This window comes from Mus caroli, unplaced genomic scaffold (genome assembly GCF_978045245.1).
Source record: "Mus caroli unplaced genomic scaffold, Mus_caroli_1 scaffold_13, whole genome shotgun sequence".
NCBI classification, from domain to species: domain Eukaryota; kingdom Metazoa; phylum Chordata; class Mammalia; order Rodentia; family Muridae; genus Mus; species Mus caroli.
In genome coordinates this window covers 36,997,361-37,023,697 of record NW_028227268.1, presented here as the reverse complement: position 1 = coordinate 37,023,697, position 26,337 = coordinate 36,997,361, and the positions used below count along the sequence as shown (strand labels likewise).

Here is a 26,337-nt window from a genome sequence, read left to right as displayed (position 1 = left end):
GTTTGCTAGGCCCCGGCATAGTCTCACAAGAGACAGCTATATCTGGGTCCTTTCAGCAAAATCTTGCTAGTGTATGCAATGGTGTCAGCGTTTGGAAGCTGATTATGGGATGGATCCCTGGATATGGCAGTCTCTAGATGGTCCATCCTTTCATCACAGCTCCAAACTTTGTCTCTGTAACTCCTTACCTGGGTGTTTTGTTCCCACTTGTAAGAAGGGGCATAGTGTCCACACTTTGGTCTTCATTCTTCTTGAGTTTCATGCGTTTAGCAAATTGTATCTTATATCTTGGGTATCCTAAGTTTTGGGCTAATATCCACTTATCAGTGAATACATATTGTGTGAGTTCCTTTGTGATTGTGTTACCTCACTCAAGATGATGCCCTCCAGGTCCATCCATTTGGCTAGGAATTTCATAAATTCATTCTTTTTAATAGCTGAGTAGTACTCCATTGTGTAAATGTACCATAATTTCTGTATCCATTCCTCTGTTGAGGGGCATCTGGATTCTTTCCAGCTTCTGGCTATTATAAATAAGGCTGCTATGAACATAGTGGAGCATGTGTCCTTCTTACCGGTTGGGACATCTTCTGGATATATGCCCAGGAGAGGTATTGCTGGATCCTCCTGTAGTACTATGTCCAATTTTATGAGGAACCGCCAGACTGATTTCCAGAGTGGTTGTACCAGCTTGCAATCCCACCAACAATGGACATGTGGACATGTTGATTTCGCCCCTGAGTTTGATTATTTCCTGCTGTCTACTCCTCTTGGGTGAACTTGCTTCCTTTTGTTCTAGTGCTTTTAGGAGTGTTGTCAAGCTGCTAATGTGTGCTGTCTCTAGTTTCTTTTTGGAGGCACTCAGAGCTATGAGTTTTCCTCTTAGAAATGCTTTCATTGCGTCCCATAAGTTTGGGTATGTTGTGGCTTCATTTTCATTGAACTCTAAAAAGTCCTTAATTTCTTTCTTTATTCCTTCCTTGACCAAGGTATCATTGAGAAGAGTGTTGTTCAGTTTCCACGTGAATGTTGGCTTTTCCTCTTTCTCCACATCCTCGCCAGCATCTGCTGTCACCTGAATTTTTGATCTTAGCCATTCTGACTGGTGTGAGGTGGAATCTCAGGGTTGTTTTGATTTGCATTTCCCTGATGATTAAGGATGTTGAACATTTTTTCAGGTGCTTCTCTGCTATTCGGTATTCCTCAGGTGAGAATTCTTTGTTCAGTTCTGAGCCCCATTTTTTAATGGGGTTATTTGATTTTCTGGAGTCCACCTTCTTGAGTTCTTTATATATATTGGATATTAGTCCCTTATCTGATTTAGGATAGGTGAAGATCCTTTGCCAATCTGTTGGTGGTTTTTTTGTCTTATTGATGGTGTCATTTGCCTTGCAGAAGCTTTGCAGTTTCATGAGGTCCCACTTGTCAATTCTCGATCTTACAGCACAAGCCATTGCTGTTCTATTCAGGAATCTTTCCCCTGTTCCCATATCTTCAAGGCTTTTTTCCCCACTTTCTCCTCTATAAGTTTCAGTGTCTCTGGTTTTATGTGAAATTCCTTGATCCACTTAGACTTGATCTTAGTACAAGGAGATAGGAATGGATCGATTCGCATTCTTCTACATGATAACAATCAGTTGTGCCAGCACCATTTGTTGAAAATGCTGTCTTTCTTCCACTGGATGGTTTTAGCTCCCTTGTCGAAGATCAAGTGACCATAGGTGTGTGGGTTCATTTCTGGGTCTTCAATTCTATTCCATTGGTCTACTTGTCTGTCACTATACCAGTACCACACAGTTTTTATCACAATTGCTCTGTAGTAAAGCTTTAGGTCCGGCATGGTGATTCCACCAGAGGTTCTTTTATCCTTGAGAAGAGTTTTTGCTATCCTAGGTTTTTTGTTATTCCAGATGAATTTGCAGATTGCACTTTCTAATTCGTTGAAGAATTGATTTGGAATTTTGATGGGGATTGCATTGAATCTGTAGATTGCTTTTGGCAAGATAGCCATTTTTACAATGTTGATCCTGCCAATCCATGAGCATGGGAGATCTTTCCATCTTCTGAGATCTTCTATAATTTCTTTCTTCAGAGACTTGAAGTTTTTATTATACAGATCTTTCACTTCCTTAGTTAGAGTCATGCCAAGATATTTTATATTATTTGTGACTATTGAAAGGGTGTTGTTTCCCTAATTTCTTTCTCAGCCTGTTTATTCTTTGTGTAGAGAAAGGCCATTGATTTGTTTGAGTTAATTTTATATCCAGCTCCTTCACCGAAGCTGTTTATCAGGTTTAGGAGTTCTCTGGTGGAATTTTTAGGGTCACTTATATATATACTATCATATCATCTGCAAAAAGTGATATTTTGACTTCATCTTTTCCAATTTGTATCCCTTTGATCTCCTTTTGTTGTCGAATTGCTCTGGCTAGGACTTAAAGTACAATGTTGAATAGGTATGGAGAAAGTGGACAGCCTTGTCTAGTCCCTGATTTTAGAGGGATTGCTTCAAGCTTCTCACCATTTACTTTGATGTTGGCTACTGGTTTGCTGTAGATTGCTTTTATCATGTTTAGGTATGGGCCTTGAATTCCTGATCTTTCCAAGACTTTTATCATGAATGGGTGTTGGATCTTGTCAAATGCTTTTTCCACATCTAACGAGATGATCATGTGGTTTTTGTCTTTGAGTTTGTTTATATACTGGATTACGTTGATGGATTTCCATATATTGAACCATCCCTGCATCCCTGGGATGAAACCTACTTGGTCAGGATGGATGATTGTTTTGATGTGTTCTTGGATTCAGTTAGCAAGAACTTTTTTGAGGATTTTTGCATCAATATTCATAAGGGATATTGGTCTGAAGTTTTCTATCTTTGTTGGGTCTTTTTGTGGTTTAGGTATCAGAGTAATTGTGATTTCATAGAATGAGTTGGGTAGAGTACCTTCTGATTCTATTTTGTGGAATAGTTTGTGAAGAACTGGGATTATATCTTCTTTGAAGGTCTGATAGTACTCTGCACTAAACCCATCTGGTCCTGGGCTTTTTTTTTGGTTGGGAAACTATTAATGACTGCTTCTATTTCTTTGGGGGATATAGGGCTGTTTAGATCATTAACCTGATCTTGATTCAACTTTGGTACCTGGTATCTGTCTAGAAACTTCTCCATTTCATCCAGGTTCTCCAGTTTTGTTGAATATAGCCTTTTGTAGAAGGATCTGATGGTGTTTTGGATGTCTTCAGCATCTGTTGTTATGTCTACTTTTTCATTTCTGATTTTGTTAATTAGAATGCTTACCCTGTGCCCTCTAGTGAGTCTGGCTAAGGGTTTATCTATCTTGTTGATTTTCTCAAAGAACCAGCTCCTTGATTGGTTGATTCTTTGAATAGTTCTTCTTGTTTTCACTTGGTTGATTTCGCCCCTGAGTTTGATTATTTCCTGCTGTCTACTCCTCTTGGGTGAACTTGCTTCCTTTTGTTCTAGTGCTTTTAGGAGTGTTGTCAAGCTGCTAATGTGTGCTGTCTCTAGTTTCTTTTTGGAGGCACTCAGAGCTATGAGTTTTCCTCTTAGAAATGCTTTCATTGCGTCCCATAAGTTTGGGTATGTTGTGGCTTCATTTTCATTGAACTCTAAAAAGTCCTTAATTTCTTTCTTTATTCCTTCCTTGACCAAGGTATCATTGAGAAGAGTGTTGTTCAGTTTCCACGTGAATGTTGGCTTTCTATTATTTATTTTGTTATTGAAGATCAGCCTTAGTCTATGGTGATCTGATAGGATGCATGGGACAATTTCAATATTTTTGTATCTGTTGAGGGCTGTTTTGTGACCAATTATGTGGTCAATTTTGGAGAAGGTACCATGAGGTGCTGAGAAGAAGTTATATCCTTTTGTTTTAGGATAGAATGTTCTGTAGATATCTGCCAGATCCATTCGATTCATAACTTCTGTTAGTTTCACTGTGTCCCTGTTTAGTTTCTGTTTCCATGATCTGTCCATTGGTGAAAGTGGTGTGTTGAAGTCTCCCACTATTATTGTGTGAGGTGCAATGTGTGCTTTGAGCTTTACTAAATTTCTTTAATGAATGTGGCTGCCTTTGTATTTGGAGCATAGATATTCAGAATTGATAGTTCCTCTTGGAGGATTTTACCTTTGATGAGTATGAAGTGCCCCTCCCTGTCTTTTTTGATGACTTTGGGTTGGAAGTAAATCTTATCAGATATTAGAATGGCTACTCCAGCTTGTTTCTTCATACCATTTGCTTGGAAAATTGTTTTCCAGCCTTTCATTGTGAGGTAGTGTCTATCTTTTTCTCTGAGATGAGTTTCCTCAGAGAAACAAAAAGCAGCAAAATGTTGGGTCTTGTTTGTGTAGCCAGTTTATTAGTCTATGTCTTTTTATTGGGGAGTTGAGTCCATTGATATTAAGAGATATTAAGGAAAAGTAATTGTTGCTTCCTGTTATTTTTGTTGTTAAAGTTGGCATTCTGTTCTTGTGGCTGTCTTCTTTTAGGTTTGTTGAGGGATTACCTTCTTGTTTTTTCTAGGGCGTGGTTCCCGTCCTTGTATTTTTTTTTTCTGTTATTATCCTTTCAAGAGCTGGATTCGTGGAAAGATAATGTGTGAATTTGGTTTTGTCGTGGAATACTTTGGTTTCTCCATCTATGTTAATTGAGAGTTTGGCTGGGTATAGTAGCCTGGGCTGGAATTTGTGTTTTTTTAGTGTCTGTATAACATCTGTCCAGGATCTTCTGACTTTTATAGTCTCTGGTGAAAAATCTGGTGTAATTCTGATAGGCTTGCCTTTATATGTTACTTGGCCTTTTTTTCTTACTGCTTTTAGTATTCTATCTTTATTTAGTGCATTTGTTGTTCTTATTATTATATGTCGGGAGGTATTTCTTTTCTGTTCCAGTCATTTGGAGTTCTGTAGGCTTCTTGTATATTCATGGGCATCTCTTTCTTTAGATTTGGGAAGTTTTCTTCTATAATTTTGTTGAAGATGTTTGCTGATCCTTTGAGTTGAAAATCTTCATTCTCATCCACTCCTATTATCCGTAGGTTTGGTCTTCTCATTGTGTCCTGGATTTCCTGGATGTTTTGAGTTAGGGTCTTTTTGCATTTTCCATTATCTTTGATTGTTGTGCCGATGTTCTCTATGGAATCTTCTGCACCTGAGATTCTCTCTTCCATCTCTTTTATTCTGTTGCTGATGCTCGCATCTATGGTTCCAGATTTCTTTCCTAGGGTTTCTATCTCCAGTGTTGTCTCATTTTGGGTTTTCTTTATTGTGTCTACTTCCCTTTTTAGGTCTAGTATGGTTTTGTTCATTTCCATCACCTGTTTGGATGTGTTTTCCTGTTTTTCTTTAAGGACTTGTAACTCTTTAGCAATGTTCTCCTGTAATTCTTTAAGTAAGTTATTAAAGTCCTTCTTGATGTCCTCTACCATCATCATGAGATATGCTTTTAAATCCAGGTCTAGCTTTTCGGGTGTGTTGGGATGCCCTGGACTGGGTGAAGTGGGAGTGCTGGGTTCTGATGATGGTGAGTGGTCTTGGTTTCTGTTAGTAAGATTCTTACGTTTACCTTTCGCCATCTGGTAATCTCTGGAGTTAGTTGTTATAGTTGTCTCTGTTTAGAGATTGTTTTTCTGGTGATTCTGATTAACGTCTATCAGCAGACCTGGGAGACAGGCTCTCTCCTCTGAGTTTCAGTGGTTAGAGCACTCTCTGCTGGCAAGCTCTCCTCTTACAGGGAAGGTGTACAGATATCTGGTGTTTGGACCTCCTCCTGGCCGAAGAAGAAGGCCCAAAACAGGACCTTTCCCAGATACTGTGTTGCTTTGGCAGGTCACAGAAGCTCTCAGCTTCTGTGGTGCACACTCTCACCTGTGCAGACTAAGTTCCTAAATTCGGCGGAGTCCCGGAACCAAGATGGCGCTCCCTGCTCCTGAAGCAGAGGGCTCCCGTGCAGGGTGGACCACTGTCCTCCGGCTGGGAGGGTGCCAGATGTCTGCGCTCCAAAAGGGTGCTGCCTCAGCAGCTCTGTGGCTCCCGCCTGTCCCAGAAGCTGTCTGCCTCTGTGGTGCACACTCTCACCTGTGCAGACTAAGTTCCTAAGTTCAGCGGAGTCCCCCTGTCTACTTCTTTAAAATACTAAACCATAGTTCTGGCTTTTATGGTATTCACTTGAAATTGAAAAATACTTTTACTCCAGAGCAGCCCTTAAGTAAGTACGTTCCATTTGATGTAAATGGACTTTATGGTGTATATGTGTTTTGTTTCTGTAATGTCATTTTATAAGTTCTGTTCATGTTGGAAGATGGTTACTCTTCAAATTGTAGCCTTGGCTAACTTTGAGTTTGTGCTTTCCACCTTAGACTCTGCTCTGCCCCCTTCCCGTGCTGAGTTGTTTTGTGTGGCTGACAGTTAGCTCAGTCGGTTTTGAAGTGTTCGAGGCTAACCCTTTTGAAAGGTTCTGCTTCAGCAGCTCCCTCATTTCTGTATGCAGACATGCTGCCACTGGCTGTTGGTTAATGTGCCTGACATTACTAAAGTACACTCATGTGGTTTCTAGTTGGAAATTATTAATTCTGATGATACAATGATCATTTTCTAATGTTTCTTGTTAAAAATATATATTCATTTTGGATAGGAAATTCTCAGTCATTCCATCTGTGGAGCTTTTATGGTATTTTCTTTTTCTGTTGCATGTTTATAAGGTCTCACACAGACAGCACACAGTGGCCTGGAACTCATAGCCCTCCTGCCTTTCCCTCTGGAGAGCTATGTCACAGATGTGCTGCAGCATCCCCAGCCAAGGCGACCTGAGTCTGGCTGTGACATTTCAGTCCTCCAGGAGGACTTCGTTCGTTGATACTTATTTTCTGGAGAGTTTCGTAGTCTCCTTAGGAGTGCCCAATTTTAAGACTGAGAGGTAGTTTACATGGAGAGATTATGACAACCACAGTAAAGACTCCTATAAAATAGAATATCATTTAAATGTGAACTCATTCTGTCAGCTGCTATCCCCATCTCTCAAACATCTCCGTCCGCAGCAGGGAGCGTTTATGCTTCAAGAATTCTCTTCCTTTTTATTCTTAACCCCAGACCCCGCCCCTGCTTTTTCTGTGCCTCTTAGCTGGTCAGTTGCCTTTCCATGCCTCCTTTTCTCCTGGCAACACGGCATGACGTTTTCTTGTAGCTCACCCTTACTCTTTTGGGGATATCTTGTCTTAGAGGAACAGACCTCAATCAGTGGTTGTTTCTCTTCATGTTCTCTTTGTGTCTTTCATGTCAAAACAAAATGGGCATTGTTGTTGGTTAGTTCTAAAAATGATGTATTTACAGTTTGTGTGGGTAAACAGTCTGATGATGGTTAAAAACAATGTAAACCTTGGAGCAGGGAGGGATTAATCTTGAAAATGAATCATGTTTTGGCTGCATTGCGTTGTTTGTCTGTGCTCACTTTAGCAAAGTAAAGGAAACTGTTAAATAACAATTGATATAGGGCATTTCCTTTTTGTTCTTTGGAGCCAATCCAGTTTAGGTTAGGATTATGTTATCTTCTTTTTTTTTTTAATTTTCCAGAGGATGTTTATTTACTTGAAGTATATTCTTTATAAATCTCTCTCTCAGGTTGAGATCCATGAGGCATAGCAGTCTTCAGCTTTCACTCTAACTGTGGGAAACACATGACAGTGACAAGAGCAGTGGCCGGCGGCAAGAGCCCTAGTCCCTTCTCACATTAACCGTTATATCTGGGGTAATACATGGAGGGGCTGCAGTTACTGAGTGTAAAGGTTACCACGGCTTTGCAGTTATCTTTGACTTTAATGTGACTCACGTACCACTGTGACACCACGGTAAAACATAGAATGCCTGTACCAGAGTGCCGTTTTCCTTAATAGTTACATTTATTTATAATTGATAATTATTATTCTCAGAGGACACAGCCTTTTCTAGATTTGCAAATGGTCTGTCATTCAGAAATAGTGACTCTTTGACTTTTTCTTCTCACCCATTTCAGTTACCTCTATCCTTTTTTTGTTTTTGTTTTTGTTTTTTGTTTTTTGAGACAGGGTTTCTCTGTGTAGCCATGGCTGTCCTGGAACTCACTCTGTAGACCAGGCTGGCCTCGAACTCAGAAATCTGCCTGCCTCTGCCTCCTAAGTGCTGGGATTAAAGGCGAGCTCCACCACGCCCGGCTAGTTACCTCTACCCTTATTTGGAAGAAACTAATGAAACTGGTCTCTTCATGAACCATATTATGATTCTCTAACTCTGGTGGAAATTGTCTCATCAAGCTGTTAGCTGGTTAGGGTAGAGAATGTCCCAAATCTGATTTCCACCGCACCTTACCAAGGATTCAGTCCATATGGCAGTCACCCATGGAAGCTCCCTCATTTTGTGTTTCCTTACCTCCAGATGTCTCTGCAGGTCTGCTGCTTATCAAACTCCATTTACAACTGCATTTCTCAAGTACTATTTAGTGCTATTGCAGGTGTAAGTCTCAGTGTTGCTCTTTTTTGAATATAGGAATTAATTATTGACATGTTGGTATCTCTTAATGATGTTAAGGATGGCAGAATCTTTTTTCTTCTTTAAAGAAGCTTTCACTTATTCTTTTAGTATATGCATTACAGGAAACAAAACACAAGAAAGCAAGAACAAAGCCACCAGTCATAAGCAGTTCTAGATCCTGCAAGCGTCCACACACTTGGGTAATTGAGATTATACAGTATGTACCATGCCATCTCAATCTGTCAGACAAAATTGTAATCCTGTCTTCCTTGGCAACAGAAATTTCATAGAAGACAAAAATGGCAGCAGGCCTCTAGATAGATGTACTGGCAAAGTTACAATTAAATTCTGCATTCACTCAGTTTCAGCTTACAAGGAAACACAGAGCAACAGACCACACTAAGTATAGCATTCCTAAGCTTATCATCAGATCTATATAGTAGTATATGTAGAAGGGATCTTCCCACTCAACAAATGTATTCCACACGGAACAGCTCGGAGACGTACCTACGGCAGGGGCTCTCAGGATGTCAGTCTCAACACACCTGCAGACCTTGCCCTGTGAACTTCTCTGTCCCTCCAGTCAGCCTAGCAACATGAATTTCTCCACACTGTCCAGACATGGCTTAGCAGTTCCATGTTCAAGAGGAACCCTTTTGTCAATTCCACCATAGCCATTAGCTCTGCTCTTAACCATGTGCTCTCCTTTAGGATATAACATTCAGATGACAGCTATGAATAATGAAGACAAGATTTTACCAAGATGCACATAGGGCCCCTGGGTACAGCTGTCCTCTGGAAAGAGGCACTAGCAGCCTTTCCCTCAGCCTTCCTCTTCCCTGCACAACTCCTAAGTGAAGATGATGCTAGTGAGAGGATTAACCAAGGCCACGCCCAAACGACAGCCCTCCCCAAAGATTAGCCTGGCCTTTAGTGACTCTTTTGCTATTTCTAACATCCTTTAGGCACTGGGACTTACCTCTACTACCTGGCAACATTAACTGAAATGCACACCCAACCAATGGCTAGACAACTTGAACCAACTAACAGCTACAGTGCCTTTTTCTGAGCAGTAATCTTTGCCCGAGCCCACCTCCATCAGCTAGTATCAGCAACTGCTTAAAGGCCAAGCTTAACCTCCATTTCCCCAGTGTGACCATTCCTATAACAAAATAATCCTTAACAAAGTGGGGTCAGCCCTCTATTTTTAATGTATGCAATACTGTATGCATGTGTGCACATGTGCCCCACTGCATTTGTGTGGAGGCTAAAAGACAAGCTGTGAATCACTTTTATCAAGTGAATCCTGGAAATCAAACCCAGGGGATGGCAGAATCTTTGCATTTCCACCTGTTATCTTGGCCCCTTGTGTACCATGTAGAATCAAAGAAGTTATTCCCAGAGAAACAGTGTATTTTGATATTTTTCTAAGTTATGCTTTAAGTTGACACAAACAGTTGTATTATGGCATTTTCACTTATGTGTTAAATACCAATTTGGATTTAAATAATAACTTGTCAAATTGAAGAGATTTTTATTCATAGTAACATTGCTTTTCATTTGATGCATGTAAGATGGTCACTTATTCAGCCACTGTGAATTAATTATTATTATTTTTTAATATATGTGTTGAAGCTCTTCTAAGAGCAAGTAAATATAGTGACCAATCAAAATAAGTCTGTTTTCTTGCAGCTATTGACAAATTTAAAGAAGGGGAGGGAATATAGTCTGTGGTATTGCATACCTTTAATACTTGAATTCCCGAGTTAGAGACAGATGTATGTGGGTTCAAGGCCAGTCAGGTATATATCCTTAGACCCTGTCTCAAAAAGAATAGAAGTTAGGAAATATCTTGAAATGATTTCAACTTTAAATTACCATCCTGTTTGTGGATGTCACCGCAGTGACATTGAGGAAAGATCTAATGGCTATGAGTGGAAAGCAGTGCTTCTAAATGCTGAGCTGAGAATACACCTGCTGTACTCAGGGGACAGTAAGACAGCTGCTCTGGTCACAGAGGGCCCCATGTAGTGATGTATGTACCTAGTTGATGGGAACTCAGTGGTGGGTTTTGGAAACAGGAGTGAGAGAAAACTGGTTTGGGTGCTCTGAGGGAGGATTTGTATAGAGGAGAGCGCACTCTGAGAGTGGAGACGGGGTCTTTCTATCCTGTCTTCTCTTGGGAGACAGGGTCTCCTATTGTAGCCCCAGGTGGCATGCTGGGATGACCTGTGTGTATCTGGACACTGGGTAAGGCTTCTTGTGTTCCTAGCATGGCTGGAATCACTGGGAATGCATCTGCATGGGGATAGTGGCTGGGAGGAAGGCTTCAGTCGACAGCACCTGCAGAATTGGAGCTCCTGGTAAGAAGTGTCATCCAGAAGTTACTAGCAAGTGACACGAAGTGGGAAACCATATACAGGAAGTAGCCGGGAGGATGGTGGTGACTGTGCTAAGTTCCAGCATCTGGTTAAGTGAAGGTTGGAGCTGACATTCAGTTTAGTAACAGCGAAGACAGCCAGAACAGTTTGCTGGGGTATAAGGAATTTGTCTAAGGGGATTTTAGTTAGAAAATTGGCACCACAAGTATTGATTGTGTCATGTTTTTATTCCTTCTTTTAGAATGTAATATTAACAGGGGCAAGATAGTGGGAGAAAGTTAGGGGCCGCAGGAGACGTGGTCTGTTTTTCCCAGATGTAGGTGCTGACAATGGATGATGGCCAGTGGAGCTGATCAAGACCAAGGTGGGATGTAGACTGTAGGTTCACCACTTACTTAAATTATGATGTGGCACTGCCTTCCAGCTAGCTTTACTGTCTTTCTGTCTGTCTGTCTGTCTGTCTGTCCTGCTACACCTGGAGTTTCACTCTTACCTCCTGCAGTTCTACAGTCCTGCTTTTTCCTAAGAAAAGCTGTCTTTTCTGTTCTGTTTCCTGCATCAATTGCTCAGCACCTCCATCTGGCTTTTCCGTTTATTTGTGATGCTGAGATCAAACCCAGGGCCTTTCACCTTCCTGCTGATGACTTTCCTAGTCTCTGTGACTGAGCTGTGTGTGGATAAGGTAATAGAGGACCTAGGGTTAGACTTCCTCTGGGCTGTAATCTTAGACAAATTGCTTCGTCTCCCTACTGAGACCTGGTTTTCTCTACCTATGAAGCAGGGGTAATAATATACCCAGTCTTGCACGGTTACCATTGAAATTTCAGCGTTTAGAATAGTGCTTAGTGCATATGGATCAACTGCTGTCACTCAAACTGTGCTGCTGTTTGTCGGCAGTGTGCAGGATTGGCTCATTTCTTATTTTTTTTTTTTAACAAAACAGTGTAAGTAAACAATATTACTGAATGAAATAAAAATTTGAATTTATTTCTTTGCTTTTAATTGCTTTCAGTATGGACATTAGCTTGTGAGTATTTCTGAAGTGGGAGATGATACAAATCCACAGTTGAAAGTGACACTAGTCACGGTTCCACACGTGAGCTCACATAGTTGATAGATGTGCACACCTGCTTTTTACAATTGTTTCTTTAGGTGTGTGTGTGCGTGTGTGTTTGTGTGCATGGTTGTATGTGTGTATATACGTGTTTCTGACAATCTTTGGGAGTTGCCTGTCTTCCCTTCACTGTCTGGGCCTAGGGATTGAGCTCAAATGAAGAGTCAGACTTTGGCTGTAAGCCCTTGCTCACCCACTGCACTGGCCCTGCTTACTTTTCCTGTTTCTTTATTTTGTGAAATAGGTTTTCCTTTTAGGTTTAAGAATATGGTGTCTACCCTGTCCTGAGATTTTTAAAGACTCACTGACCTCCCTTTGCCCCCTTGTCCCTCTCTTTTTCCCTCCCTCTGTTCTTCCTAAGTCTCACTGGATAACCCAGGCTGACCTCACTATGTAGTTATGTGTAACTATGTGACTCATTAGGTAGCCAAGGCTACCCTTTATCACTGATCCCCCTTCTTGCCTCCACCTCCCAAGGTTTGAGTATGTCCCCTAACCCAGCTTCTTTCTGGCTTGGTCTGGAGAAGGAGTTGTGCCAAGCCTGCAGCATCTGACAACTGAATTCCAGACCCTGCTCCCTCCCAACCTGAGGTTTGAGGACTTTGAAGGAGGCCTCTCATTTCTTGGACCCAGAACTGCTATATTTCAGCAAAAGGCTTACAAGTTCAGCAGTCTTTCTGTCTTTTTAGCATCTGTGTGTACGGCACTCCCGTCTTACCACTTGGAGACTGTTTACAGCCTTCATTTGATGGTTTATTGTAGTTATTTACTTTGGTCGATAGGGAGTTTTCTTGATACAGACCGCACCCTATTATAAATATGTAGCAGCCACCCAGCTCCGCTTCACATAGCTTCACCTCCTTGGGAGTCAGCAGCACCAGTGTGCCGTGTCCTGACTGTTCTTCTAGTCACTGTTTACTTGTGGAGTGGAGTTTCCATAAGTGTTTTAATTTTTGCCAAGAAAAATCAATCGTGTGCACTGAAGTTCTGCTTTAAATTTCATGCCTCATCTGACACAGAGTATATAAATGGCGCAGACACATCATGTGGGAGAGCCCTCCTTGGGTCGCTTAGCACCTGGAGTTTGCTCTCTCCTTGTAGCCTGTTGCCTGAGGTCAGTGCAGCCTTGCTTCTAATCTGTTGTTGTAAAAACCTAATGTTTTCCTGGCTCCCGAGGCATAACTCTATGCTCATTTTGACATTTACTATACACCAACACCACCCACATTTTAAATATTTTCATGTCATTTTCTGTAATTGTGCAGAGATAGAGGATGAGTTCTTTATGCAAATATTTGGGAAAGTGTGGCCTCACACAGCAAGATGTCTAATTTAAAAACCACATAAGAAGCCAAGATATGACACAAGTCTGTGTTTTAAGTACTCTGGAGGCTGAGGCAGGAGGAATGTCATGAATTTGAGACCAGCCTATGCTCATAGGTGATATCCCATCTCAAATTATCCTTTTTAAGTCACTAATTGAAAAAAAAAAACTATTAAAGAAAGATAGCGCCTCTTGTAGCTCATAATCTTTATAGCGGTGTGTAGTTCACAGAAGTATTAGGAGGGACATATAGTGCCTAAGGAGATGGCTCAGTGTGTAGTTTTGCTACACACATGGACGTTTATCTTGCAGGAGCTGCCTCTAGTTCCAGCACTTGGGAGGAGTAGTCACGAGGATCCCCGGAGCAAGCTGGCTGGGTAGCCAGTCTTGGGCCTGCAAAGCTCTGGGGTCTGTGAGAGACTCTGAGCGGGGAAGCACTAGAACAAGAAATATGGCATGGAAGGTCTGCGTGCACACACATGCACAGGCGCTACTCACAGCAGCCAGATGGAGGCGTACGTATCCCACGTGTGAGAGAAGTAAAGTAAGCTCTGAGAACCCTCAGGAGCCTGTAGTGTACAGTGCTGTGCACACTAAAAGTGTTTTAAACACAAAATTAAACCCAATTTAACTACTGTAATCTTTTATGTTGTTTAGATAAACTCCTTTAAAATAAATGCAACAAGAAAATAGAAAATAAATATCAATTTAATGTAATTATCACTTGATGCAAATACAATCTTTCATTTTGCTTTTTTTGCTTATGAATACAAATTTGCATTTGCAAATCATGAACAGTTTGGGTATAGCATTAATGAAACATGCCACCTCTAGAGGGCAGTGTGCTCTCAGCTTTTCTGTTCCTGTCATCAGGGCTTGAACCTGGGTACCTTGGGAGCAGATACAGCCATGGCATCTCTTGGTTTTCTTGTGTTTTCTTCTCCAAATTCTTCACAAGGATGTGGACTCTGTATTACCACCAACTTACAGCTCTTTTGAGTACTTTGTGCAGATGTTCATTTCCTATGTGTGACTCCTGACGACTGCTGTGGATGGAAACGTTTTAGTTGTGTTATTTCCTAAGTGCCGTCAGTGTGGTCCCAGCCCTCCTGTCCTGGAGCATGTGTGTCCTGCTTTTTTGTAAACCAGCAGTTGTCTGGATGCCATGATTTAGGCACTGTTAGTACTGTCAGCTCATCTCTCTGTTCTTACCACTGATTGGCTCTGTCCTTCCTTCCCTTATCTATTCCCCAGTGGCCTCTGCTTTGCACTTCTTGTTTCTTCTCCACTGTTTTCCTGTATGCCCCTTTCTAGAGCTGCTGTGAGATGAATCTTGGCTCTCCTGTCTGGGCCTGGAGCTCCTGTTTGTGATTGTGTTTTTGTATTTGTGAGGGATTCCCCATTGCCACCGTCCCATGTCCTACTGCATTCTTGTCCCCACAGTGTGTTCTATCAAGAGACTTTTCTTTGAACATTTCTCTTACTATCAAGTCTTTTTCTTATGTTATTTGTTTTCTATTGTTTAATGTTTTTACAGGTTTTTGTCTTTTTTTTTAAGCTGGTATCTCCATTGTTTAATTTTCTTCTTTGTCATTGTAGTCCTGACTGACATTGTACTCAGACTGGATAGTACCTAGACCTCATTGCTGTGATGAAACCAAAATATCCTTGACCACTACATAAAAATTACTGTTTCAGTCTTTAGTTTTATTACTTACTAATTTGCTTTTATTTCATTATTTAATTTTTTTTATTGTTGAGCCTTCTCTCCAGCCCCTCCAACTCTGTCGTTATGAGCACTGTCTGATCTTCCAGAGTACCTATGTTCAACTCCTATTACCTACATGTTGACTCACAATTGTCTGTAAGTTCAGTTCCCAGGAATTTAATGTCATTGCAGGTGGTACACACACACACTCACACTCAAACTCATGCATGTAAACACTCACACCTGTGAAGTAAAGGTCAATAAAAATTGATTGATTGTTTTTCCTGTGAAGGATCAGTCTATCTTCCATTTCAGGCACAAAAACAGGATTAAGACTACAAACTCTGAGCCAGGTGTGGTGGTGCACGCCTTTAATCCTAGCACTTGGGAGGCATAGGCAGAGGCAGGCTTATTTCTGAGTTCGAGGACAGCTTGGTCTACAAAGTGAGTTCCAGGACGGCCAGGGCTACACAGAGAAATCCTGTCTCGAAAAGAAAAGAAAAAAAAAAAAAAGGCTACAAACACTGAAGCTGGTTTTGATAATTTTGGAAGGTAAAATATTTCAGTGTTTAGAATGAAAAAAAAAAAAAGATCTGGAAAACTGTTATTTCCTTTTCTCTGAGTAAGTATGGATTCTGTTCTTATCCTTTCCTTTTCTGTGAGTAAGTACTCTGTCCTAGTTCTGTTGCTCTAGAGAGATTTCTGTGAATCACAGAGGAAGACATTTTAGTTGTTTACATGAAAGATAAAATGTTAGATAGAGAACTCATCCCAGAGGAGACCAGGAAGGTTGTTCCCTTTGTACTCCTGAGAAAGACATTTGGAAGCAATGTTTTTAGTCTTCGTCTTGAAGAAAGTCCAGAAGGCAGTGAGAGTCAGTAACCTTCTCAGCACAGATGCCTCTTAGAGCTGTTAGTTACTAAGACGCCCAAGTGACAAGTTGGAGCTGAGCGGAGTAGTATTTCGGTTTGACTATCTGAAGAGGAATTGTAAAGCTGGTGTTGGTAATGTGAGTTTACAAAATGGTTAAAAGATGAGAAAGGCAAGAGAAAAAGAAGAGTGGGTTCACACTGCGTCCGGGTTATATGCACGTGGGAGGTGGGAGGGGTCCCCGCGTTCCACGGTGGATGGCGTGGGAGCTGGGAGGTGACGAGGAAAGGAAAGGGATTTCTGGTTCACTGGAAGAGCTGCTCACTTTGGCTCAAGTGTTTGTGCAGGTGAGAAGTTTTCAAGCCACAATGAGACACCAGAGAGAAGTATTTCAGAGTGGACAGAGGAGTCTTGTGGGCATGGCTCCTCCTGGTGACTGCAGCAGAGACCAGCTTTTCATGTTCAGTGTCAAGGTCTATCCTGGGTAGCAAACGATTTATCGCTTTTCATTCTAGCATCGACATGGCACAGGATGAAACAGCGTCACCTTTTATAAAAGTCATAGATGTGGGAAAAAGATCAGGTGTCTGTCGTATAGATAAATGAATATGGCGTTCCTGCAGTCACCCAGGCCCTCACAGTCGAGGGTGCCAGGGAGACGAGGGCTTGCTCCCTGTGCTGTGTCCAAGGCTCTTATTGAAGCACCCCATTCTTCTAGTGCTCAAGGATATTCTATAGAAAGGGCTTTAGTGCACAGTGGTTAATTCATAAATGCACCTTTGCAAACTTGGAGCTAGCCATCTAGATCTTGACTTAATTCTAATATTTGTAAAATGTGCTAAATTTATATCTTTTTTTTTTTTTTGCTTACAGTTTTATTTCAGGATTTGTTAGTTATTTAGGGAGCTATATTGAGCATTAGTTTCCTGTTTGTTTTCTTTTCCTTAACTGGTGTGTGTAAGCACCTGTTTTCAAGCTGAGAATGAAAATGTACTCGAGTACAAAGGGTTTCTCTTCCTCATCAGGAACTGCTGATGTGGCCTTCTGCACCACGCTCCAGCCTCTCTGTGCCCTTGAGATCTGGTGCTCGTTCCCAGCTGAAGGAAATGCATCTTTGACACTTCTCATGACCTGAGTCATGATGCTGAAATAGAGCCAGAAAATATTCTTAACAGTCATGGGTAATAAGCAGGAAGGCTTCCGTTAGCAGTGGAGGAGGGTGAAGGGCCAGAGAACAGTAGTGCCTGGGGCCTGGGGGGTGTGAGGAAAAGAAAGGCTACCATTTTAATTTTGAATCTTTAATTTTTTTATTATTAAGAAAGTTGGTTATATTTTTTAGTTATATTTGTTATTCAACACAACATATGTATTTACTATTTTTAAAAATTATTTTTAATAAATTGTCTTGTAGCCCAGGCTGTCCTTAACATTCCCTTGTAGCCAAGGTTGACCTCAATCTTTGATCCACCAGCTTCCTCCCGAGGAGTACCAGGATTCAGGTGTTGTCACCGTGTAAAACTTCTGATTTTAAAATGTGATTGTCCCTCAGAAGGAATGGTTAAAAAAAAAAAACTCATATCGTTCATATTAGTTTTCCACGTGTTACTTAGTACTGTTTTTTTATAGGGTTTTATGCTGGTACTTCTCTGCATTCTCTGAACTTGGGTAATAGAGAAAGGAGGGTTTCCATGAATTCAAGGTTTTACTGGGAAAATGTTCAAACAAACTTGCTAACTACATAAAGAAAAACAAGGTATATTTTATGGATTGCAGCTAATTCAGTGCACAGTGTGGTTGCTTGTTTGTTTGTTGGTTTTTGTTTCTGACTGAATTCCTGATACTTTTATACATCATATGTGTACCCGTGTAAATGAGGTAGTGTTTGGTAAATCTACCTCCTCTGTGTCATGGTACAAATCAATTGTGAGATAAGGATGAGGAGTAGGTGCTCAGGGCTGCTGAGGTGGGATGCTGAGGCAGTCTGCTGAGGTGGGATGCTGAGGCAGTCTGCTGAGGCGGGCTGCTGAGGCGGGATGCTGAGGTGGGATGCTGAGGCAGTCTGCTGAGGTGGGATGCTGAGGCAGTCTGCTGAGGTGGGATGCTGAGGTGGGATGCTGAGGTGGGATGCTGAGGTGGGCTGCTGAGGCGGGCTGCTGAGGTGGGATGCTGAGGTGGGATGCTGAGGTGGGATGCTGAGGCAGTCTGCTGAGGTGGGATGCTGAGGTGGGCTGCTGAGGTGGGATGCTGCGCCTGTGCCATGCTTGTGCCCGACTGCTCTCAGGGATGTCAGACTCTGATGTTTTGAAATAATACAGTTTTTATCTTTGAACGGAGCTTGCTTCAGAGGAGAGTGCTCTTTTTGGTTATTTCGAGAGTCCCAGGGTGCTCTTTTTGGTTATTTCAAGATGGATTATTGCTGTGTAGCCCTGGCTGTTTAGCCATTGCTTGCTTCAATTTCAAGGCAAGTCTGCCTCAGCCTTTCAAGTGCTGGTGTGATATGTTGGAACTACAACTTGGGGCAGGAATTTGAATCTTAGGGGAAAAGGCTCAGAATCTTTTCTCTTTGTTCTATATTTATGTGAAGAATATGCATCATGTTTAGAGGATGTATAATCAATCTCTGTCTGTCTCACTTTTTCCATGAATATCCATATAAATATTTGTCATTTTCTGGGTTTTCAATGAACTCTGTTGAGTGAGCACCATAGTCTAGTCTTAATGTTAAACAGTGAGTGTGAGCTCTTAAACCATTTCTCTGGCTGCATAGTATAGGGTGCTCTGAGATAATAAACTGAAGGAGTGAAGGAACGTGCCACAGCTTTTATTCATTTGGTATTAACTTGTTTGTTTGTGTGGTCATGGATAGAACATTTACTTAAAATGTTTTTTATTAGCCAGGCGTGGTGGCGCACACCTTTAATCCCAGCACTCTGGAGGCAGAGGCTGGCGGATCTCTGAGTTCGAGGCCAGCCTCGTCTCCAGAGTGAGTTCCAGGACAGCCAGGGCTACACAGAGAAACCCTGTCTCGTAAAACCAAAATAAATAAAGAAAGAAAGAAAGAAAGAAAGTTTTTTTATTAATGTTAAAATGTTGTTCAATTTTTTTTTTTTAAATTCAGTAGAATTTCTCCCATTTTCTCTTTTGTGCTCTTTTTCTCCCTCTGTGTACTAGAGCCATGCAGCCATCCCAGCTCCTTGGTACAACCCCCTGGCAGCCTTATTTCTCCCTATTTCCCCTCACCCCTCATTCTAGCCACAAACTGCCCTTTTGGAGTAAATTATACTTACTGTACATACAAGCTTTGTAATAGTGACTTTCTTTTTACATTTTATTCTTATAAATCAGGCTCCTAAATCCAAAATTCATTTTAGCTTCCAGGAAGTGCTTGTATTACATATTAAAATAGCATGCAGTACTTTAAGAGTAAGGAGCGGGTGAGGATATTCTGAGAATCAGGAGAGAACAGCTAGAGAATTACCTGTTGCCCTATTGACACAAGTATAATGTGTTGTGTATAAATATATGTTCAAAACAGTCACATGATGGCAGACCACCAGTTCTCTTGGAGGTATACTTTTAATTTTCCTTGACACTGGAGAACACCAGATGGTGAGTTCTTTGTGCAGTAGCAGAATATCACTAATAACTGTCTCCACCTGAAAAACATGGATTGTTTTCCTCCTAAGTACCCATGCTGGTTACTGGGGTACCAGGAAGCTTTCTTAGAAAAAGCAACCAATGCTTTTGCTAGATTTCTGTTGCAGTGTTTTGTCATCTGCTGCCTTCCCAAGAAGCAACAATCACTGCAATAAGAACTGCAGTTGGGATCATCCTTGGATATTCTGCCTCTGTTTAAGTTGGTAAAGTGTGTCCAGCCTCCATGTCCAGAGCTAATTTTCTTTCCTTCCATCTCCTGCTGAGATCCCAGGCCTGTGCAGCCTGGTCTGTGGGTCAGAAGGCACTGTCTCCCACCAGGGCGCTGCTGTTTCCTTTTCCTACTGAGTAGATTGCAGAATATACTGGAACATGCCTGAGAAAAGGTCAGAAAGGAGGCTGAGAGTCCAGGAACTGCAGCTGGGAAGCTTGTCATCCTCATCTATGAGGGAAAGGAGGCGGGCTAGTGGCCTGAGGGAGGGAGGGTGCAAGCGAGCAAGCCAGCGAGTGAGCGAGCAAGGGACAGACACTCTAGTTCTGATCAAAAGCAACCCGTATACTAGAAATTCCAGTTTGCACTGAGCACTTAAAAAAACATATATATGTTTTAAAGGATTTTATTTGATTTTGATTAAATAATCGTTGAGATTTAGTTGAGGATGCCTTACTGTTAAATTAGACCACAAGCAAGAGCTAAGCATGCTTTCTAGCTCTGCAGAGCCCAGCTATCCAGTGATTGTTTTAGAACAAGCTACCATTGTACTCTTTTTAACAGAGTCAAGAAGTCAACTTTTCAACTCCAGAATTAACTTAAAACTCCTTGGTAAATTTTGCTGTCCAGGGCGGGATAGTAAAAGCAGACCGGCAGTTTTGATATTTTTTTTTTTTGGGATGGACTGTGCACATGCGCAGAGGCTCTGAGAGCCTCTGAGAGCTTCTTACCCAGCTTTCCTCTGTGAATGGGTAGGCAGGAGGACACTTGGACGATGTCCTCAGAGTAGGGAGAGTGTTGGGAGGAGGATGGAGATAAGGAAATATTAGGAGAAAGGGTGTTTCTATAGGTTTGTAGAGTGCCAGGAACCCACAAGTTTGGGTTTGAGGGGTACCCTTGTTATTTTAATTTCCAAATACAATTTCCATTACTTGCAGCCAGGAGCTTGACGGGGTGAGAAGCAGAGCCCCTCAACTGTCGCAGATTCCTTTAGTGTGTGGAGATTGATGAAAACGGACTGGACTGAGGCATCTGGTTTGCTGAGACGTGGATGGTGTCTGTCATAAGCCCTTTTAAATAGCCTGCCTGATGTGGGTTAGGGCCCTATGTCCAAGGAGCACAGGAGACCTCCTAACTATGCTGTCCCATGGGTACACTAATTTGCTCTTGTAAAGGAATCTTAACATCTCTATGCCTGTTTGTCCTCAGATCCCCAATGACCTCCTAAGAGTCTCACTGGACACCCCATTGTTCGTTGTCTGTGTTCTTTCTCACAGCTCTCCTCCTTAAGGAGTCTTTCTAAGGCTCCCACTCATGACCACGTGTATCTCATGCTTCTGTCAGCCTGACACGGGTTTTCTCGTCTGTCTCCCACTCTGAGTTCCCCCTTGCAGGAGATTCCAGAGCTGCACATCATGTTTGGTGGTTTTCGTTTCCTTACTTCATGGTGTGATTGGGCAGCAAAGAGGATCAGGAGGAGGGATGGCCTCATTCATTTGTTCATTCATTTGTTCATTTGTTTCCTCTCACGTGTCCTGAAGAAGTCCATGCACAGAGTGTGCTGATAGTAGCTCTAGCGTTCAGCAGAATGTGAAGTGCTCAGCACTTTCGGGGTCTTGCTTCCCTTAGAAATGTCTCGTGCTTGGCAGTTTGCCTCGTTCACATGTTCTCACTTCCCTGCATCCAGAAGCTGGGAATCCAGTCCTGGCAGCTTCTGCACAGAGGCTAAAGATAAAGCAGAAAGGAGCCAAGCTTCCTCCCACGTTACCTGGGAGTTGCTGTTGATGGCTTTTCCACAAATGTCCGGGTTTGTCAAAGCCCAGTAAATCTTGGAAAGTTTATTTTCCTTGTAGCATCTGTGTTTTATAATGGGTCTTTTAATTTGTTTTTACTCTGTCTGCAGGGATTTCTTTTGTCCGGAGTTTTCAGACTCTTGGCTTTTTTTTTCCTTTCCTGTGGAAGTGAGTCCGTTAATGATGACTGGTTTGGGAATATGACGCTCTGCAAACCTGACCTGGGATGCCGCTCCTCCAGAGCAGCCACAAAACACACTGGTGCTTCCCCCTCTGTCCATTTTCATCCTCAACGTAATCCATTTGCCTGTGAGTTTTGTAGTATAAAATGTTTGAGGAAGTGCTGTAAGGGACAGTGATAAGAACATGTGGTTCCTAGCCCACCTTACCTGTGTCTGTGGGACCTTGTGTCCGTATGAAGCATAAGCCATGTCTTTCTGTGCAAGTGGCAGGAGCCAGGAAAGACCATGTGAGGTGGTTTTCTTTCCAGAGATAGAAATTTGTTTCAGATACGCTTAGTAAGGCAGTGCTGGAATCCTGAAGCCCACGATTCTATTTCACTTTCCACTGTAAGATCAATGACAGTAAACACAACTGAAAACAGGTCAAACCGAAGAATCAGAGCTTTCAGCATGATGAGATTTTTTTTTTCCTTTCAATTCAGATTTTTAAATGATCCTGTTTTGCCGTAGAATTTCTGCTTTAATTTGTCAAGAAACCATCTTATTGGAATTTGGTCTTTCCTCCCCCATCCCCCAATAAGATGCCCATCTATCATGCAGACTGGTTTCCCTCTAAGGGATCAAAGCTCTGGTGGATTTGGGTAAAGACCCAAAAGCCTGAAGGCTTATGCAAGTTTATCTATATAGCCTAACCCTGGAAAGCTGGATGGGAGTCTTAGAAGAGCTCATTTTCTCAGGAGATTTTTGGGACTTCCTCTGTCTGGTCGTGCCAGGAATCCTGTGAGAATATCCATTCTTTCTCACTGCATTTTTCACTTGCAGGTCTCGTGTCTGCCGGGATGGGAAAGTATGATTGTGTGGAAGTGTTTTATGGGTCTTAAGGCTTCATGAAGTCTTTCTCTGAAGCTGCAGTTAGGCAGTGTCTGTTCTGTGGTGAAGAGAGACAGGGACAGGAAGAGAGGCGCCTAGCTGATGTAAGCATTCGTGCGGTGGCATCTTCTTGAATTCTTCAGTTTTCCTAAACTATTTCCTGGAGTTGGCACAAAGAAAGGGTAGGGAAGATGGACTCCAAGTCCATAGACACTATACTTAGAACACCTTTGTGCTCACTCTCACTGTGAGACTGTGACACAGAGAGCTAGCCTCTGTACTACCGACAAGTGTCTCCATGTCTTCCTAAAGGTATAGAGTTGCCACTCCTTTTCCAGATCAGCATGAGTCTGAGCAGGGCACAAATCCATTGGCTTGCTCACTTGTCTTTTTATTCCCTCCCCTGTTAATTGTGACAGGGTCCATTACATAGCTTTTGCTGGTTTTGAGCCTCTACCTGGGCCTTTCAATTGCTGAGATTTTTGCCTATGCTACCATGTTTGGTCTTTTCTGAGGTATTTTGAGATCTCTCCAAAAGTGTATTTTTCCCTATTGTTGGGGGGCGGGGGGGGGGCTGTCAGCTCCTCTCCCCTTCCTCCCCTGGAAAATTCATTTGGCAATGCTTATTGAACTGTTGATCGCTGTGTCTGCTACTGAAGCTTGTCTGTGCTGTCCCTCGATTACTAACTTGATACCATCATTCATGATTCTTTCTTTTTATCCTTCAGTTTCTATTTGACAAGGAAACTCCTGTGTGTGCAAAATTTATGTGCTTCATCTCCCTTTTTAAGTTGTCCTTTAAAACAATAACAGTAACTCCTTCTCTTTGTCTCCGAGCGGTTTCTCAGATGTCAGTGGTAACATGTTTTTCCCATCATCTGTTCATTTTCTTCTCCTCCCTCCCCCCACTCCACCACCATGGACTTGCTGATCAGGGCTGAGCTCAGGCTGTGATCCCAGTCAGCCTCCTGCTGTGGAGTTAAAGAGGCAAGGATACCAGAGACTCATTGTCTCTCTTGTTAGTGTCTTCTTTGCAGTCACAGTCATTTAATCTCGTGTCTACACCAGTTACAGGGCATCTCTGATCCAAGGTTTCTCTTCCATAACAGTTGGCTTCTCCACTGGTGTAGTGTGACTTTCCAATGGAAGCTTACCAGATACTAGGTTGCCTCATTAATGGTTCATTTGGTAACTTACATAGTCTTCTTTCTTAGTTGAAATTGTATTCATTTGTGTTTCCGTGTACACATGGTGGTGGATGGTGTGCGTGGCCATCAGTCTGTCTTGAGGAACACAATATACCCTTTGAGTATCTCTCATTGGCTTAGAACCCAGCAATTAGGTCAGAATGACCACTGTGTTCCAGTAATCTTCCTGCCTCTGCTTCCCCTGTGCTGAGATCTTAAGCCCTGGCCATTACCCTCACCCCCCCCCCTTTTTTTTTTTCATGGTTTCAAGGAATTGAACTGAGGTCTTCATACTTTCTGCACAGAGCTACCTCCAAGTCCATGAAAATATAAAAGTTATGCATATTTACAGGTGCCAGGTAGAGCTTGGCTTTTTATTTATTACTTCATATGTATTTTTATGAGTATTTTTCCTGCGTATTTGTATGTGTACCATGCGTATGCCTGGTACCCAAAGAGGCCAGAAGAGGGTGTTAGATCCTTTGAATGTAGAGTTATAGGTGTTTGTGAGCCACCTTGTCATATTAGCATCCAGACGGCTTCCTTGTTTGCACACCCTAGCTTTGCATCGCTTTCTACTAGGTTGGTTTTGCTTAAGAAGCTATTGGATATTCTTTGTTTTCTGAGAATCCTTAGTATTGGAATTCTCATTCCTAGCTCTGAGAAGGAGGTCATAGATACTTAATAAGCATTGTATTAAATTTGCTTTGGGAAGCAGGGCATTTTAATGATGATGAATGTTTTAAATCACAAGAATAGATTGCTTTCCTAAAATTTTTTTTGTTTCCTTTTTAAATCCCTAGCATACTGTGTCTTAGGCACATTCCATCTGAGAGATCTTTCTTCTCTCTAGCTAAATTTATTCTTTTAATTTTTTCTTTCACTCTCCTTTTTTTTTCTTATCCCTCCCTCCCTCCTTCCCTCTTTCCCTTTCCCCATTCCTTCTCCCTTTTATTCCCTCTTCATTTCTGTGTTTTCTGATAGTGTTATATAGCCCAGGTTAACTTTGAACTTAATATATAGCTAAGAACAGCTTTAGACATTCTGGTCTTCCTGTATCCTTTTCCAATGGTGTGATCACAGTTATGTATGCCTTGTCTGGCTTATGTGGTGATGGGAGCAAGCCTAGGGTTTTGGTAATGTGAGGTGATTCTCTACCAGTTGAACTCCATTCCCAGCCTTTAGCTATTTCTTTAACAGCTATTATAAATAGGATTTCTGGTTAATATACTGATTCGAGTTCAGGCAGTCTATTTGATAATTATGTAAAAGAGAATTACTGAGCTTTTGTAGAACATATTTAAGCCATGCTATTAAGGAGATCTGTTTATAAACTTCTTGCCAAATCTAGTACTTTGTAAGAAAGACATTACCACTCTTCCTGCCCCGTTAACATAAACACAAACATAAAGTCTTCACAGCTTTACATGCCCCTGCAGACTGTGTTGCAGATGGAGGCTACATCTTAAACACACAGTACAGGAGGAGGAGACTACAGACAAATAGTGCTCGAGAATGCAGGAGCAGGCTGAGGAGAGGCTAGACCCTTCTGTGCTGTTCTGTCTCCTAGGGAGGCAGTGAAGCTGCTGAGTGCTGGCCACTGAAAGCATCCCATTGGGAACACCCCCATGGAATCACATTGTGCCTCTCTCACTCATTATTTACTTGTCTTTCTTTTATTTCCTGTTGTAGAGTTCTGTGCCAGGCAAGGGCTTTGCCACTAAGGTGTATTCCAAAGCTTAAAAATGTCTGATCAGAGCGGGGCAGTGGTGGTGCATGCCTATAATCCCAGCATTTGGGAGGCAGAGGCAGGTGAATTTCCAAGTTTGAGGCCAGCCTGGTCTATAGAGTGAGTTCCAGGACAGCCAGGAGGACACACAGAGAAACCCTGTCTCGAAAAAACAAAACAAAACAAAAAAGTCTGATCAGTACTGTTCAGTGAACTCACCGTCTATGTGCTGTTTGCTTGCTCAAGAACTTTTGTTAGTGTGTACTGTTTTTCCTAAGCCTGCCTGCCGACATAGGACACATTTGTAACTGCAGTGTTAGGATGGCTAAAGCAGCAGGACCTTGAGCTAAAGGCCAGCCTAGGATGCATAGTGGAGGGAGGGAGGGAGGGAGGGAGGGAGAGAGGAAGGGAGGGAGGGAGGGAGGGAGGGAGAGAGGGAGGGAGGGAGGGAGGGAGGGAGGGAGGGAGGGAGGATGATTCTAAAAGGGAAATAAATTTATCTCCCCTCAGTGTCATGGTACACCTGAGCAGTAGTATTTAGACACTACTTTTACTCCCACAATGGCATCCCTGCACACTTCTTTCCTTTATGTTGTCCTTCAGGCTCTGAGCTGCCCTGTCCTCCCACTGTCTACCCAGGTTACTTCCCATGTGGTCTCTGAACCCATTTCCAAGTAGTAGTTGCCACATGTACTTATCTTCATTCTGTGTGCTGTAAGGTTTGTGATAAGAGTGATAAGAGCCCCCACAGAGCCTTATCTTAGGCTGGGACACTCATCAGATCTGTGCT

General features: G+C 42.1%; 1 protein-coding gene across 8 annotated transcripts in view; it reads left to right on the top strand.

Annotated features, from left to right (window-relative positions):
• Nucleotides 1–26,337, top strand: part of Bcas3 (BCAS3 microtubule associated cell migration factor) — a 481,599-nt gene that overhangs the window by 151,188 nt on the left and 304,074 nt on the right. The window lies entirely within an intron of this gene.